The sequence below is a fragment of the Nanorana parkeri genome, unplaced genomic scaffold (assembly GCF_000935625.1).
Source record: "Nanorana parkeri isolate BGI_ZX_2015 unplaced genomic scaffold, ASM93562v1 scaffold65, whole genome shotgun sequence".
Classification (NCBI taxonomy): Eukaryota; Metazoa; Chordata; class Amphibia; order Anura; family Dicroglossidae; genus Nanorana; species Nanorana parkeri.
In genome coordinates this window covers 857144-871667 of record NW_017306333.1, presented here as the reverse complement: position 1 = coordinate 871667, position 14524 = coordinate 857144, and the positions used below count along the sequence as shown (strand labels likewise).

The window sequence follows — 14524 nt, the reverse complement described above, 5'->3', positions numbered from 1 at the left end:
GAGCCCTGGTGAGACCCTACAGAGCCCTGGCTTAACCAGGGCTCTGTGGGGTTTTACCAGGCTTTGTGTGGTCTAACCAGTCCCCACAGAGCCCTGGTGAGCCCTCACAGAGCCCTGGTTAAACCAGGGCTTTGTATGTTCTCACCAGGGCTCTGTGGGGTTTCACCACCAACAGCTTGGTATTCCTGTGATCAGAGGCGGCTCTAGAGTTTGCGAGACCTTAGGGCGAAACCTAATCATGAGGCCCCACTCAGGCCTTGGGTGCTCTGCTGCCTGTCAGGGGGGGACACTCTGTCTGCTGCATGTCGGGGGAAGGAACACTTTGTCTGCTGCATGTGGAGGGACGGACGGACTCTGTCAGCTTTATGTCCGGGGCGGGACAACGACTCTGCTGCATGTCAGGGGGGATCTTTGTCTGCTGAATGCCGGAGGGGATCTAATGCATGTCAGGGGATGTGTTGCCTCTAGGGGGAATCTGTGGCCTGTAGGGGGGATCTGTTGCCACATCAGAATTATGGTTTCTCTCAAAGGGCTTGGGTGTATGGTGGGCCATACTGACTCTCAGGTGGCTGTGCAGGTTCTATGGTGAGCTGTGCGGACTCTCAGGTTGGCTCCGCAGGTTCTAAGGTTGGGCTTTGCAAGGCCTACTGTGGGCTGTGTGAACTCTCAGGATGGCTCCGCAGGTTCTATGGTGGGCTGTGTGAGGTCTATGTTGGGCTTTGCGAGGCCTATGGTGGGCTGTGTGGACTCTCAGGTTGGCTCCGCAGGTTCTTTGGTGGGCTGTGCAGACGCTCCGGTTGGCTCTGCAGGTTCTATGGTGGGCTGTGTGGACTCTCAGGGGGTCTGTGGTGGGCTATGTGGGGTCTATGGTAGGCTGTGTGGACGCTTAGGTGGGCTGCCCAGGTTCTATGGTGGGCTGTGCGGACTCTCAACTCAGCTGTGCGGGGTCTATGGTGGGCAGTGCAAGGTCTATGTTGGGCTGTGTGGGATCTTAGTAGAACTGTGTAGTCTCACCAGGGATCCCGCTCGGTCAGTCTGCGGGTAGGGGGTGGATGTGCTGCATGTAGGGGGGATGTGCTGCATGTAGGGGGGATGTGCTGCATGTAGGGTGCATGTGCTGCATGTAGGGGATATCTGATGCCTGTAGGGAGGACCTGTTACCTGTAGGAGGGATCTGTTGCATGTAGGGAGATCTGCTGCATGCAGAGGGGGTCTGTTGCCTGTAGGAGGGTCTGCTGCATGCAGAGGGGGTCTGATACCTGCAGGAGGTTCTGCTGCATGTAGGGGGCCTGATACCTAGGGGGATCTGATGCCTATAGGGGAGATGAATGGGATGTTACTCGTCTGCATTTCTGTATCATGTATTATGGGTGCACGCGTCCATAGACTTACCTTGCGCCTCTGCTCCTCTCCCGCCCGAAAATCCAAACTGCGCATGCACCCGCCCCAAGATGCTTTGCGGCCGCCCGAGCAGTTTCGGAATCTCGGGCGGTAGCGCGCGGCGAGAACAGGGTAAGTGTAAACCGCTGTTAAAGCGGTTTTGTTTTTTTAAAACTTTTTGCCTATATCTACTGCTTGCTAGCAGTAGATATAGGCAAAAAAAACGGAGGTTTAGAACCCCTTTAAGTAGGATGACTGACTACAGGACTGAAGACATGTGTGACACTAATTTTAGAAAACAGTTATTGAAATATCACTATGATGAGTTCTGATCTTTTCTAAGGGTACGAACAACTCTGTCCAGGTCATTTTAGAATATCTTTGTAGAATAAGAAATAATTGATAATGTTTCATCCTTTCTTTGCTTTGTTCTATGACATACCAAAGGCATGGAGGTATAAATCAGACAATTACTTTAAATGTCATCTCTTTTTTGGAGGAATGAGCTGTGAAGGTACCAACAAATTTGTCTACACCTGAAAACTGTTGGTACTAAGTATCCTTCAGGGATAGTTTTTACAATTTAAACCTGGTTAAAATTGGTTAAAGTGTATCTCCAGAAAAAAAACTAGAGATTCTTTTTTAGTTTTGGGTGCTGTAGGAAAGGGTTAAAGCCGACTTTTACACTCAAAAATGAAATTCAACCAATGCAGCCCTCTATGTATCATGATTAAAGGGTTTCTAAACCCTCCAGTGTTTTTGCATATATCTGCAGCTAGCAAGCAATAGATATATGCAAAAAGTAAAAAAAAAACAAAAAACGCTTTAAAAGCGGTTAAAACTTACCTGTGTCTTCCCCCCACGCTCCCGTCCCAAAATGTGAAAATTCTTGGGCGGCCACAAAGCATCTTGGGGCGGGCGCATGCGCAGTTCTGATTTTCGACCGGGAGACGAGAAGAGACACAAGGTAAGTCTATGGACGCGTGCACCCGCATGCAGACACCGTGGGAGAGAAAGTGCCAGCAAGGACAGAGGAGTCAGCGCTGGATCGGAGACCCGCAACAGCGCTGGAGAGACAGATGAAAAGGACAGGAAAGAAGATCGGATTAAGAGACATCAGTTAAAGGAGAACTATGGGGTTAAGGCTTTTCCCCATAGTTCTCCTTAGGGTAACGGGAGGACACAAACTAGCGTCCTCCCGTTACCCTAAGCTCAGTATACCGCGAGCTACTGAGGCGCTGCAGCTGAAGCGGATCCCAACAATTATGCCGGGATCCCCCCAGCTGCGTGACTGACAGCTGGCTCTGCCTATCTAGAGGCAGAGCCAGCTGTACCCGCCCCCTCCATTCCGCCAGCCAGCGCTGGAGGATCAGAGCGGGAAGGGGCCAATGCAGCCCCTCCCCCTGTCACGGCAGAGAGCTGTGACAGGATCAAGAGGTGAGCGAACGCCGGTATGTGTTCGCTCACCTCCCGATCTACTGAGCCGACCTGTGACAGTCTCATTGTCACAGGTCGGCTACAACTATGAGGTGAGTGAAAAGCACTCACCTCATAGTTCTCCTTTAAGGTAAGTGCTGACATTAACATTGGGGGAGGGAAAAAGTCTTTGACTTTAATGTCACTTTAATAATAATAGACATGTCTGGTGTAAAATGCTGTGATTTTGAAAGACTTACACTTGTATAGAATTCCCTTCCTACTCTCAAAGAGCAAAATGACTTCAGTTTGCCAAAGCAATGCACACTGGGATTGTGTTGTCATTACCAGAGCATTGCTGGGAAATCTCATCTGTAATCTCAGGAGATCTCATGGAAAGGCATTTTTCTCCCCTGCGATAATGCAGATGGTCACATGTCTAGTCACATGTGCCAGAGTTCCAGGAAGTAAAAGGAGATCTAGTAATCTGTCCTTAGTACACATGCCCGCTGTCAGAAGACTGGGGAGGAAAAGAGAAATAATGTATGTAAAGAATAAAGAGACGGCAATTATCTAGAAGAATGTGTTTGTAGATTGTCATCCCTAAACATTTCTAAAGGTGTGTTTTTGTTTTTTTAAAGATATGGGTAAGGCCTCATTCACACTGCTGCGCATATACGCGCGTACGTGCGTATTGTACCATATGCAACATATGCAAATAGATGGCTCCATACACATAGCTGCGTATGGAGCGTATATTTGCGTAGGGTAAACATGCGCAAAAACAGAATGGAACCGAGCTGCATCCGGGCAGCTTATTTTTGCGTTTTTTACGCGAATACGCATGTTTACGCGCACAGTTCATTAAAATTTCTATTAGGAATGATGCATTCTGGGAATGCAAATAATGCACGCATATACGCTCGTATATACACGCGCATATACACAATATACAACTTTGCTCGCGTTGTGTGTGAATGAGGCCCCAAGGTCCGCTTTAACTGCTTGTTTTTGACCAGGTTAAAACAAGTTATGCTCACCCGATGCTCTGAGACCGGTCCCTGGAGCCTCTCTCTCCCCCTCCTCTGCAGCGGACTAAGATCCTGTAAATCATCATGTCTATACTCTGAGGGGAATTTATAAAAACTGGAGCAGATAAAATCTGGAGCAGCTGTGTATGGCAACCAATCAGCTTCTCTCTTTCATTTTGAAATCTTAAGTGAACAAACTGAAGAGAGAAACTGATTGGTATAGACATGATGATTTACAGGATCTTAGTTCGCTGCAGTGTATGAAGAGACAGACTGGATGGAGCTCTGTGACAGCTGGGAGCTTTGGGTGACTATAACTGTTATTTTTTAACCTAGACACAAATGGGCACTTGGCTTCTTCTTTAATGGTGTGTTTTTTAATGTGCATTTGTACAAGTGTTTTGGATCTGTTTTTGGGCATAAGCGTTTTTGTTTAGGCCAATTGAAAGCAGTTTACTAGGAGGAGTTGGTTGTCAGGTTTGCACATTTTTCAGGCCCCAAAGAAGGTCCTGTACTTTTTTGCCCCATAGAATAAAAGAGGGGAAGGCAACCTTGGTACTCCATCTGTGGAGCAACTACAAATCCCATAATGCCTTTGGCTCTTGGAAACTTGTCAGAGTCTTGCAATGCCTCATGGGACTTGTAGTTCCACAACTGCTAGAGTGGCAGACAAGGTTGCCTGACTCTGGAATAATCACGCTTCTGGAAAAGCACTTGAAATCGCTCAGGTGTGAATGGGGCTAAGATACTGCACAAATGTTAAAATAACGAAAGCATTGTCTTTCCCTAAAGTAAACAAGCAACATTATTTGGAGAAATGAGGGTTCGGGCCGTTTGTCTTGACTTCTATCTTCTTGCGCTACACAGGTAACGAGGAAAGGATTACCGGCCTCTATGCCGTACTCATTCACAACACCGTTCCCAGAAGGGCAGACGTGTCCGTCACATAACAAGGCCTGCTCTGTGTTACGCCGGAGTACGGCTCCCGGTGACGTCACGACAGCCACACTCGTCTGGCATTTCCAATTGGAACAACGCACGGCGTGGACGCAGGTGCAACAGCCGTCCGCATTCTGATTGGTCGCCCGTGCCCTGTGACGTCTAGCAGGCGGTTCTAGCCGGTGTCGTGCTGAGCACCTGCTTGTCTTTGTGGGGAGCGCGCTGCGCGGTCTCGGGCAGGATTCCTGTGGCTCGTATTGGCCGTTGTTCTCAGACAGGTAAATTGCCGGGTCACCAGTGTGCCATTAATGTGCGGTGAGGTCGGGGTGCCACGGGGGCAGTGCCCGCTGCAGCTTGCTGTGACGTCCTTGGTGCGTGAACGCGCTGCTGGCATTGTGTGTTAGAGGTGCTTGCCTGCTGCAGCCTGCATACAGGAGCTCCATGTTTACATTCCGGTGCTCTGTGCTGTGGGGTTAGACATAGGGTGTCTCGTACCCTTCAGCTGCGAGAAGAGACTGCTTTTCCCTGTTCTTCCTGGTGGAGTCCTTCAACTTCTTTCTTATGCATTGAAGCCATGTATGTGCCTCATTCTGTATGCATGTCCACCCCCACCTTGATCCGATTAGTACTATAAGCCTCTCCTCTAAGTTCACACAAGATTATCAGTCAACAGCTAGGGTGACATTGGTGGGGGGCATGATGGTACTAGGGCAGGGGTGGGCAAATTCCAGCTGTGGTGGAACTACAATTCCCACGATTCATTGCAAGATTCTCATACCCTTAGACAGATGCATGATGGAATTCGTAGTTTCACCACAGCTGGAGGGCCTGAGTTTGCCCACCTCTATACTAGGGCTTAGTGTTTTGGGTGCAACTCTGCATGAGTCAGCCATTCTTCAGATACTCCATGTTTTATAGCCTGCCTTATTTCCTATGACACAGTTACTGGTGACTTTAGTGCCGGGAATGTAGCTGGCTTTCATGCATATGAGGCTCCTAACTTTGTATCTTGGACTGTTTTACTCAATATTATCCATAAACAAAACCTTCTTTTTTTTTGAGAAGGGTTTAGACCCCTGCAAGGTTGTTTTGCCCTCTGTGTCCCATTGATTTTCCTTGATTTCCTGTTCTGAAGAAACAGAAAGTGAGAGCAAATCTCTACCAGGTAAAGCTGGCTATACACTGGGAATCCGCTGATATTCCAACCTCTGCCAGCACAACCTGGCTTGACAGACTGCGACTAAGAACTCGAAGGAGCCAGGTGGAACATTTTCAGCCAACAGTGACTGCAGCCAATTCCATGCAGCCACTATTTGGGCTGTCTGACAGCCATGGGTGCCAGGTGTCAGAATACAATAGCCAGGGGTGGGGTGTGGTGTTTCTCTATCCACACTGTTTAGCGTGGATTAAGTGATTCTTAAAGAGGAACTTGACCTACCAGTTAACAGTGTACCAGAGGGGACGTTACTTCAGCACCACCGGAACAGGAAAGCACTTCCTTTGTGACACAGAATAGTACAGCGATTTCAAGACTCCCCTGAATCCCTCCAGATGTGACATATATCCACCCTCCTTACCATCTTGTATTGTAATGTCCTCCTTATGTTGTACAGTACTGTGCAAACTGTTGGCGCTATATAAATCCTGTATAATAATGAACAAGCTGGGCCAGCGTAAATGTAACCACTTGCTGACCGAGGAGTTAAAACCCCTTCCTGTCCAGGCCATTTTTCAGTATTCAGCGCTGCGGTACTTTGACTGACATTTTATTCCGTCATGCAACGCTGTACTGGAATGAATTGTATACCCCTTTTTTGGGGAAAGATAGAGCTTTCTTTTGGTGGTATTTAATCACCACTGGGGGTTTTATTTTTCACTATATTAAGGGAAAATTACCAAAAATTTTGAAAAAACTGTTTCCCCTCTATTAAATTATGAAACATTTATTATTACCCAATTTTTGGTAAAATATAAAAGATGGGGTCACCTTGGTTGAATAGACACCAAACATGTCAAGCTTTAAAGTTGCGCATCCTAACGAAATCGCAAAAAAACTACCATAGCCAAAATTGGCCATTGTCGACGCTTTAAAAGCTTTTACCGCTCTTCAGTTTAGTGTTATCAGTGATTGATGGACCTAGAATTATTGCTCTCACTGCGACGTGTAACATGTGTACCACAATTGTTGTAGGTGCACCCGATGCGTATTTACGCTTATATGTGCGCATACGTGGGGGGACTTAAACATTTTTTTTTACACTTGATGTTATTGCCATCACCTTTAGGGTTCTAACAATCCCCCTGTGTGATAGCACAGGCACACTGACAGGTCCTCTTTATGGAGACATTAGGGGTCTCTAATGAGGGGACCCCTAATGTCATCGGGGGGACCCCAAAAGAAGCTGATGAAGCAGAGATCTACTTCACCAGCTTCTTCTCTGGCTATAGCAGCCAGATAAATGACAGCTGAATGCGGAAGTGATGTAATACACACCACTTCCGCATTAGGAGATCGGAGAGGGGATCAGCAAGTGGAACAATGCTGATCTCCCTCCCTTCCTCCTGCTGACACCTGCCGAGCCAGTCCCGGGCCCGGAAAGGGGACAGCAGAGCCGGGATAGAAGGTAATGGTGGTGGAGGGGGTGGGGGGCTGTGCTAAAGCAGGTGGGTGCAAACGGCAGGGCAGCACGTACAAGCGATCGAATGGCTATAGAGCTGTTACCGGTTGTTTACAGAGAACATAAAAAATGCAGAAGCGCACTACCAAGTAGTGACTGAGCAGGAGAAAATAATCGAATGAGACTTTTCCAGGGTGTGGGTAATAGCGCGTTGTCAGCGGTAAGGTCTGGATGAAGGGTTGCTGGTGGTGATGAGCAGGCTAATGTGTAAATCGTTGGTGCTGGAAAGACTAAGATGTCAAAAGGGGAACTGGGTCCGACGTTTAATGTGGCTGGGATCTGAGGGGGCGGCTCGGGTTTGGGAGAAAATTTTTTTTTGGCTGTTTAAAAAGTGCTAGCTGCTGGTGGATGTGTACCTGAGATCTGTGTGTGTGTGGGGGAGCTGCGGTGAACAGTTGAAGCTGTCAGGCCGGGATTGTCCGGGGGAAACCACTAGTGCGGAAGCTAGCTTGGAGGTGGATGTTGAGGTCAGGTTGGGGCTACCCCGCTCGAGGGCACGAGCGGCACGCCTGAAGCAGCGAGCGGTGCGTCCGTGGGGTACAACGGGTGGGAACGAGTGGCGGAGGTGGTGGGTGAAGGAGTTGAAAACTGGCTACGCGTTTCGAAGAGCGGGTCTTCTTTTTCAAGCCACTGAGTGAAGGGCTGTGTTCATGACCTGTGCCGTCAATACTCTCTTAGTTGATGGGGCAGTGTGCAGAACAGAAAAATCTGAGTCGGAGATTCTTATCTATATACTTGTCCACATTTGTGATTCAGAGTGTTGAAGCAATGAGATCAGCAATAAGTGCCAGACAAGTATTACTTCAGAAATCTTCAGCATTGGTTTTCTCCAGTCTTCTACTGTATGTCACTTTTCTAGAGTGTGAACATGCTTTCGAAAAGCTCCTAGATGTAAACAAATTCCAAAACGAGGAATGTGCTTAGAGCCCATGTTCTTTTGAGCCATTCATTTAGTAGTCTTCTGTAAGTGCAAGAATTTAGATGCAGACTTCTCACCACCTGAGCTCCCAAGAGACCTAAGAAGCCATTGGGTGATTTGTCCCCCTGACAAAAACTGCATTGAGTTACTATAACCTTTAAAACAAATGTTGCCCATGTAGAGGAAAGCAACAAGGATGTTGTAATCCCCAGTAATACATACTCTCTTTTCCTTTACTCTGCTAGCACTCTATTCAGTTGCCAGGATTGAAGTAAATATCTGGTACTTCCAGGTATGGAGGAGCATGTGACAGCACTGGGCCATTCACCAAGCACCAGTGCTGTCGCATAGTACCTTGTGAACTACTACTTGAGCATCTCACAGCTTATATAGTGCATTCTGTACAGTAATACCACTATATCAGTGTACTCTTCTAGAATACATGATGGTTTATAGAACAAAGCACTGATATGGTGGTATAACTGTACAATGCACCAAGGTGTTTTATAGCACTGTACACTGATATAGTCTTCTATGTGCCACCAGGACCAGCCTGGTGGCCACCCATCCCACAGCTCTAGCTCCCTCCATACTTTAATTGTTATGCAGTTGTAATCCAAATATTGTGCTGGAAAAAAAACAGGTAGGTCGTGTTGAACAATCAAATTCCATGCAAGTAACTTGTAGAAAAAATAAAATATAATCACTATTATGAGCCGTTTCTCAGTGAGTTTACACTGCCCTTATTTATTTAGATTTATTGGCTCTTACTTACTCTTGCAGTTGAAAATCAAATCAATAGGAAAAAATTGCAGAAAATTCAAAAATGGCTTGGCCAGCTGATTTGAAAAATGTTCCGGGGGGCTTGGCAGCGAAAGGGTTAATGCCACCCAGCTAAAATACATTTCTAGGGAGAACACTGGCACTGATATTTTGAAGATTAATGACACAAGCAGTCCCAAAACGGTTTTCTGACCCTGGTGGAATAGAAAAAGACAGGAGCCATTTGATTTCTGAGCATTTCCCCCCTTCCCCCACCTTCGCTAAATCTGGAGCATGGCTTGCTATAGGAACATAGTGGTCACCTATCTGACAAACACAGTAAGGGCATTGTGTACATTTTGGCAGTGAGGTACGTTTTTTTTAAAGAAACTGGCTACATACTGGGTATAGCGAATGTTTCTGTAATCTATATAAGGTTTAAAAGTCACTAAAAAGAAGGCATATACATATCTATCCTTATACTACATTTGTGATATCTTCCCTGTTTTTTAGGTTTAATATTGTGCGCTGTGCTCCTATTCTGTTTGTTTTTCTCAGCTGTTCGCCACTGCAAGATTAAACATTTGTTTAATCTAATCAGATTTTTGTTTTTTCATTGTATTAAAGAAAACTATAATGAATTTTCAATGAGATTTCATTACATGTTTGTCTGTATTTCATATATTATCAGATTTGTAGATTTCACTGATAACTGCCAAAAGAAAAAGTCAGTTGTTTTTTTTGTTTTTTGTTTTTGTTTTTTTTGTAGGGGGAGTGGGGAAAAGTTTAACTTCTATTAAATTTTTATTTCAGTTAACCCAGTAACATTTTATTTTTTTAACCTAATTTTCAGTCCCTTTGACTCCCATCCAGGAAATTTGGGGTAGGCGGAAGAGTCAATATTTCTGTTTTTGATTTTTATTGCAGTCTGTAACCCCATTGGAAAGATTTTTCTCTCTCATTTTGTTCCTTTTAAATTCCATACAAGTGAGAGGCATGGTTATCACTGGGACAGAAAGGCACAGATAGCAATAAAAACATTGTTCTAAGCCTTTCCCACGCTACTTGAAATTCATTTTTGGAAATATCAACTTGACAGACAGGGGTTCTATAACTCCCCATATCTATCTAAAACAAAAATAAAAGTTGTAGCTGAAGTTGGGCTTCACACTTGCGAATGGAGCCGATTGCATAAGGCGTATGAATTATTAAGCTGGCCATACACCTATAGATTATCTGCTTATTTTCTATGGTCAGATGAAAAAGTGCAACATATTCCTCCATCTACGCTAAACTGTGTGGATGGAGGAATCTCCCACTGGGCCAAGCTTCAGTATCTTGCTAGTGGGCCCCTCAGGCTCTCAAAATACCTGAACATTGCCTGCATCCAATCAGAGTGTTCAGATATTTTAACAGCAAACATTGTTTTCGCATGTAGGCGCACCTGACTCTTTTTTACACTTTTTTTTATCACTTAATTTTTTATGTGAATGCAAATATACAATGGCATGTCCTCTTTATGGAGACGTCAGGGGTGTATAAGACCCCTGTCACCTAGGGACCCCCAAAGAAGCTGATGAAGCAGAGATCTGCTTCATCAGCTTCTTCTCTGGCTTCAGCCTGAGAAATGACAGCTGAAGGGGGAAGTGATGTAATACACATCACTTCCGCCTTCAGAGATCGGAGGAAAGATCAGCAAGTGAGAGTCCTCCTCCGTTCTCCGTATTGGCAGCCACTCTGCCGGCTCTGGGCTCACATGGGGAACAGTGGAGCCCAGGATAACCAGGAGTGATTGGGTGGTTGTAGAACTGTATTCTGCGCGTGCTAGGGGGCGAGTGTGAGCAGAAAGGAAAAACTCCGTTCATTTACGGCGCCCCATCGAAAGAAACTTGCCATCAGTCCAGTTTTTGTTACAACAGGTGGATGGCAAGCAGTTAGACAAAACAAAAAATTAAAATGTAACATTTAAATACACAAGCCATTTAATACTCTGGATCAGCCTGGTTGTGTCACTAGGAAGCATGGAGGTTTCTGTTCAGAGAATAAAATAAAGGCCATAAATTACTTGTATTTACCCTGCTGGTCCCATGAGGCTGGCAATTTATAAGTAATGTATTACTTTTATTTTATTTTATTTATTCAAAAAATTAATCTTTTTACATTTAAAAAAAATAATTTTTACATTTATTTTTTTCGTGTATTAAAAATAAAAAAGATGACTGGTTCTATTTAAGGGGTCATTAGCAGTCTTTTAGAACCCTGGTCTCACCTTTCCACTTCAGTACTTTAACTGAGTAATGGCAGCTGCCTGCTATAGCGGCTGGATGTAAACAGCAGTCTGGAAGCAATAGCCAGCCTGCTATTGGCTATTTCAAATTGCAATAGCCAATAGAAAGCTGGCTATTGCACCCGCCCACAGTCTGCTGTCAATCAGCAGAGGAGAGATTGACAGCAGGCATTTCCGTACTATGCAATCTTGTTCCATTCCTAGATATCCCAGGGCCCTGTTCTAGTTAATTTGCTATTTCCATGACCTCTTTTGTTTGAACTTGAGTGTTGCATCTCTTTCTAGGAATCTGGACTCCATTTCCAACATCATCCGTTTACACTTACAATACTGTGGACAAGTATAAATGATTCTGGAAGGAGTTTTGGAAAAGTGTGGCTGAAAACTGTGACAAATCTGACAATTGTGACATTAAAGCTAAACTTCAGGCTGGAAAAATTACCCTTGCAGTGGGGTTCCCCCCGCATTTTCAGGTTTAAATGCTCGTTTTTGCCTAGGGGTAGAGGAATAAGTAGTAATACACACTTTATTTCTCGCTCCCCGGAAGCCTCCTATTTATACAAGGAAAGGGTGGAAACGAGGCGCCGGACATGATTCTTCGGTCAGTGGAAAGAAGTAATTATTTGAGCATGTTGGCATGGGCTCAGCTGCTCTCCCCAAAACAGACCTCGTGATATACAGTCAATAAGTGTGCCAAAACTACATCTTTGGAGTGAAAAGACTTCTAGGATTCCTAACATGGGTTTTGGTGCCCTCATTGGTTCTCACACTCACATGTGGAGTCCGCCACAAACAATGCAGGACCAATAGACCACCCCAGGGCCAAGGGACCACCCCAGAGCCCACGGCACTGGGGAGAAGAGAAGAGCCCTGGAACGGGGGTTTACGTTAAGTGATACAGTCTATTCATCTCCCCCTTGGAATTAACGAACTTTCAACCCTTGCACTGCTCTGAGTCCAGTTTTAAGTATTTCTGCCCATAAATCTCAGAAACAACTCCATCCAGGTCCGGGAAACCAAATGGACCTGATTTTGACACATAGGGGTAATCTGATGCAAAAGGACACATTGGTCTGGTGGGTTAAAAAAACAAAAAACATCTCCATCGCAAGGGGGAAAAACTGGACAGACACAGATATCACAACGGTGACTTCAGATCCGTACTGCTCCAGTCAGGAGGGAATCTGTGCACAGATCCCGTGCTGATTGGAACTGACAGGTGTCCATGTGAAAGAGGCATTATGTACCGTGGAACTAGCAAACTAGCAAAGAGTAAACTGTTTAAATACAGAACCAAGAAAAAGGGATCAAGGGGATAATATTGACAATTTTAACAAAACATTAACTGTGTTAAAAAAACCAATGCTAGACTGGAATTGTAGCCTAGATGTCAATAATCTTAGATTTTGTTTCTGTCAATGAAACCTTTTGACTAAGCATGATTAACCAAACTCAACTTTCCATTGCTTTGGCAAATTGCATCATGATCCATAGATTGATATTACACCTAATTACTAAGCTGGTGCAAGATTTGTGATAACTACAATAGTACCAGCTCATCTGCAGACCTAATCACAATACAGCAGGCTTGGTTTACTCAGTGATAGTGTAGATCAGGGGTGCCCACAAGGTTGATCGCGATCTACCAGTCGATCGCGTAGCGATCACTGGTAGATCGCCATGTCCTCTCCTCCCGCCACTTCTCTGGATCCCCGCTGCTCTCCCCAGCGGGGATCCGAGAAGAAGTGAAGGAACCGGCGGCGGGGGAGGGCGGAGGACGGAGCCGCTGTCACAGAACTAATGCAGAGCGGAGAGGAGAGAGAGACGCTCTGCCAGGATCTGATAGCCGGCCCCTCTCTCTCCCCTCACTGCTCCTCCGTTCTGTCACAGCAACTACTCCGACACCTCCGACACATAGTACTATATGGTCCCAGCTTCCACGCCCCCTCCCGCCCCTGAATGCAGGTGTTTTTTTCTTGGTAGATCTCAATGAGCTCGTCATTTGAAAAGTAGATCTCCAGACGAAAAATAGTGGGCGCCCCTGGTGTAGATGAACCTTCCTAATCAGTTATGCAAGGTTGCTGAACATGAAAATGTAACACTCAGAAAAATATGTCTGTTTCAATATCTAATAAAAAGAAGTATGGTTGTGTTTTATGACTAAAGTGACATTAAGGCCAGGTTCACACCATTTTCCTGACCAGATCTGTAACACGGTGCAATTTGTTTAGTCCCAGTACGTTTCCATGCATTTGTGATGCATTTCCACGTTTTCCAGTGCATTCCAGACCAGAGAAAATGAGACGAGCAGTATTTTTTTGGTCTGGATCGGAACAGACTGTACTGGTGTAAACAGAGCCCACAGATACCATAGGGATACATTGGGATGCTTCTTTGGTCTGGGAACAAACTGTTCTGGTCTGGACAGGATCCGTACATGGTGTGAACAAGCTCTCAAGGCAGATTCCCCCTTTTTTTCAACGGACGCGCTCCCCCCCCCCCCCCCCCCGAAATGCAGCTGTATGGGCTTCCTTTATGTGATGCCTCTTGATCCGAACAGCTTCTTCCTTCCAGTCTTTTTCCACGGTCTCTTCAGCGCCGGTGCCGGTCCTCTGATCCGGCGCAGACTCCTTGTGTTCTCACGGAGTCTCTCCGGTGTGTGTGCTCCCGGCTGCGTCCATTCAGTTTCAATGTGGCTCTCCTCCTCTCCCCTCCGGTGATCTAGACCAGGGGTACCCATTAGGTAGATTGTGATCTACCAGTAGCTCTCAAAGCTGATGCTGGTAGATCACGAAGGGTGTAAATGGTGGCCCCTTTATTCAATTTTTGTATATTTATTTCTGGAAGAGAGCAAGGAGAGACTGCCAGGGAAGAGAGCAAGGAGAGACTGCCAGGGAAGATAGAAGGAGAGATAGCCAAGAGAGCAAAGAGAGACAGCCAGGAGAGAAAACGAGGAATGACAGCCAGGAGAGACAGAGCGAGGGATGTTTTTGTTTTCGTTGGTAGATCTCGTGTAGCTTGTCATTTGAAAAGTAGATCTTAACACAAAACATTGTGGGCACCCCTGATCTAGACTGTGCATTCGCCCACCCACACTTCCTCCTTCACAGTG

At 45.8% G+C, this 14524-nt stretch overlaps 1 protein-coding gene across 1 annotated transcript in view; it reads left to right on the top strand.

Moving 5' to 3' along the window:
- Nucleotides 1-4836: 4836 nt before the first annotated feature.
- The window catches only part of RAB3IP (RAB3A interacting protein), a 50528-nt gene continuing 40840 nt past the window's right edge, over nucleotides 4837-14524 (top strand). Inside the window, exon 1 of the mRNA XM_018576347.1 lies at nucleotides 4837-5044. The gene's annotated coding sequence lies outside the window, so the exon portion shown is untranslated. The remainder of the gene's footprint in view (nucleotides 5045-14524) is intronic.